Source organism: Panthera pardus, unplaced genomic scaffold, assembly GCF_024362965.1.
Source record: "Panthera pardus isolate Hobbes unplaced genomic scaffold, ASM2436296v1 HiC_scaffold_27, whole genome shotgun sequence".
In the NCBI taxonomy this organism is placed as follows: Eukaryota; Metazoa; Chordata; class Mammalia; order Carnivora; family Felidae; genus Panthera; species Panthera pardus.
Window position 1 is genome coordinate 28,476,947 of NW_026526843.1, and position 3,643 is coordinate 28,480,589.

At 40.9% G+C, this 3,643-nt stretch overlaps 1 pseudogene; it reads left to right on the forward strand.

The window, feature by feature from the left end:
• Positions 1-935: 935 nt before the first annotated feature.
• On the forward strand, positions 936-2,956 carry LOC109250686 (E3 ubiquitin-protein ligase Hakai-like; annotated as a pseudogene).
• The last annotated feature ends 687 nt before the right edge of the window (positions 2,957-3,643 follow it).

A 3,643-nucleotide genomic window follows, 5' to 3' on the forward strand; every position in this document is an offset into this window, starting at 1 on the left:
GTCCTAATGGATAACCCTGCACTCAATAAAGAAGTTAGTCTGTGCAGTGTACCACGAACTAGTGCACCAACACTGAAGGGAAATACACAAGATGTACCAGGATTTGGTATGTACCTTGCCTGGCACAGCTTCCTGGGATATCACTTACTCAAAGACTTTAGGAGCAGGGAGAGATTCAGGTCATTTAACTAAGTAATTAAAAGCAATATTTTTTGTTAAAATGAACCAATATTCTAAAACAGGAAGCTATCTTCATGTAATTTTAAGGTAAAGTACAACTATTCAAAGAAATATCTTGCTTTCAGAGGTACTTAGAATTTTGCCCCCTCACCCTCACAGTTACATTTGTTTTTCTCTATAATTAGGGGTACTTTGGCAGAAAAGTTTGAGAAGTCAGAGCTACAGCATGTTGACAACGAGCTAACCACTCTCTATTTGAACATTTCATATAATGGGCGGGCTTTCACCCCAAAAAGGAAAGCACTTGCATTATCAAAACAAAAACAACAACAACACAAAAAACCCCAACAACCCTTTAAGGGCGAGCTGTCTCACCTGCTTCAAGACTATGTCTTCAGATATTACTGTGCACCTGTGCGCTCTCTCCCCACCCCACTCCCATTCCAGATTAGCCTCTTTTTCCAGTTAAAGGCTACTTTTTCTTGAAGCAGAAAACAAGCAGCAGCCTAACCAAACTCAGCTCTGATACACTTGCTCCACTTGCTCTTTCTGCTGCCCGACTCCCTTACTGGAATGGGGGTAGGTAAGAAGAGGTCAAAGTTGAAGCAACCCGTTTGCACTTCCACCTTGCCTCATAGGCTGAAGAGGGTAGCGTGCATGCGCTTCCGGGGTCAGCGAGGTTAACTTCCATTCCCCTTAGGCCTTGCAAGCCATATTATGGAGTACACTAGAGGAGTCCATCATAGCAAGGAGGAATGGTATGGCTCCAAGAGGGGCAAAGATCTAATGAAGACATTTTGGGGGACTTTCCGATAAACATCTTGGGTGAAAAGGATGATACTCTAGTTCATTTCTGTGACAAATCCAAATTACTGATTAAAATCTATGGGCCGCTGATTCCATGCAAGCATGCTTTTTGCTATGCATGTGCTATTTTACATGGAAAACAAGGCGATAAGATGTATCCAGGCTGTAGTAATCTTGTGGAGCGAATTGAGGAACATACACAAGGCTATCTATTCATGTGCAGCACTGTTCAAGGATGCAAGAGAACATACTTGTCTCAAAGAGATTTAGAGGCTCATATCAACCACCGCCTTATGAGAGCTGAAAAGCCTGCTGCCCGTGCTTAACTTGAAACTGTTCGTCCCACATATTGCCCCATCACCACATGAAATCTCTGATCGTTTTATTAGGTTTCCAGACAAGCATCATACAAACAAATATTCCAGGGCAGTGCATTATATCACCACCTCCTTTCCAACATGTGCTGCACAAGCCATATAATCACCCACTAGAAGATATTTGTGCTCATCCAATAGAATTCATTATACACAGCTTCACCTCAACCTCCTTCATGAGTCAGGAAACCTTTGTATTTGAACAAGAAAACGACTTAATAACTGTTCCTATTCAGAATGGCTCAAATTCAGATACTTGAGAACCACCACCTCCTGCTTCTATACATGAACTCACCATCATCCTGAATACCAGGGTCACCCAGTGGCATTAAACTCTCATCATATTATACCTCAGAGCAACATTCTGTACATACTCTCACCTCTACCACCAATAAGCCATCTAATGCCACATCCTTCCCAGGTTGCAGGTACTTCTGACTTGATTCAGGCTTCAGGTCTACCAATGACTTCTTCTCCATCGCCTTCCCCATAGTCATATTAATGCCCAGATGCTACCTTATATGAAATATCTTCCTCCAGGACCCATACCATTTTCAACAGGGTAGTTCACTTATAAGTACACACCCTCATCACTATTGTAATTCACACCCTTTACTCCAATTCACTGAAAATCAAGGAACTAAGAGCCCTCCTTTATAAAACTAGGGGAAATGAGTCATGGTATGTGACCTGTACCCAGAGGGCCACCCACCCCTTCTTCCATGAGGGTAGGGTCTGTCTTCTCAAGCCCTATTTTTTGGACTGTATCATCCAGATCAGACAAGATACAAACCATATTACCAATGATAATAATATTTTGAACAGAAGATATGAGAAAAAAAACTTAAGTATTATCCAACTTCTAATTAAGCTTTGACCATTTGGGGCAGGAAAGGACCTCTTACAGAGGTGGCTATAAAACACTTAAAGTCTTGTCTCTTAAAATGGTTTTAAACCTTGATCTCAGGAATGATTTCAAGTACTTTACTATTGTGCAGAAAAGTGGCTCAGCTGAGCATAGCTTTCTATGCTTCAACAACTTTGCTCCTCTACTGTGGTAAAGTGGACCCACAAGTGACCATCTGCAATATTATTTCCAGAAGAGAAAATTACATTCTTCTCTCAAAAGTGTTGTTATTGTTAAACATGCTTAGTTTGTCTTGTGATATATTTTCTTAACTGGCTTAAAAGGAGTAAATTTCAATATGGTTTAAGAAACAATAATGCCTTGGGGCACCTGGGTGGCTCAGTTGGTTGAGCTTCTGACCCTTGGTTTCTGCGCAGGTCATGGTCTCATGGTTGTGGGATCAAGCCCTGAGTCTGGCTCCTCGCTGAGCATGGAGCCTGCTTAAGATATTCTCATTCTTTCTTTCTTCCTTTCTTTCTTCCTTTCTTTCTTTCTTTCTTTCTTTCTTTCTCTCTCTTTCTCTCTCTCTCTCTCTCTCATCTCTCCCTCTCTCTGCTCTTTCCTTGCTCATGCTCTCCCTCTCAAAAATAAACTTTAAAAAACAATTATGCCTTTATACACAAATCTATTTCTCTATAACTTCTAATCCTCTTCTTTCTAGGCCCAAAATGCTTTTTCTTTAATGTAGTTGCGGCTCTATGGCCCAAACTATCTGCAGGCTGAGCCCTGCCCTGGATTTTAGAAGCCATACAAATCAGAAGTATCTAAGTAGCACTAGCCCTAATCTGTCAAACCCAGCATCAAATCCCTCTTGCTACTCCAATCCTGACCTAATGTACCATTTATAATGGGGCACATAATGGGGCATTGCTGTGTTAAAAGATAAATGGGGTGTCTGGCTGGCTCAGTTGGAATAGCATGTGACTCTTTATCTCAGAGTTGTGAGTTCAGGCCCCACATTGGGTATAGAGATTACTAAAAAAAAAATTAAAAACTTAAAAGATAAACTGAGGCATATTAAACTTTGTAAGGGTTTATTTGGGCAAAAGGAAATCAGGTAGTATCCAGTTTTGTAGCTAGGAATTACTCTGATGAGCTATATAAAATGAAAGACTTAGGGGTGCCTGAGTGGTTCAGTTGGTTGAGCATCTAACTCTTGATTTCAGCTCAGGTCATGATCTCAGGGTCATGAGATCAGGCCCTGCATTGGGCTCCTCGCTGGATGTGGAGTCTGCTTAAGATTCTTCCACTCCTTGTGCCTCTCCCTGGCTTACACGCTCTCTCAAATAGATAGATAAGTAAAAAAAACAAGTAAATAAGTAAATAAATAAGTAAAATAAATAAAATGACTTATATAGGTAGAAGGAAAGAAGAA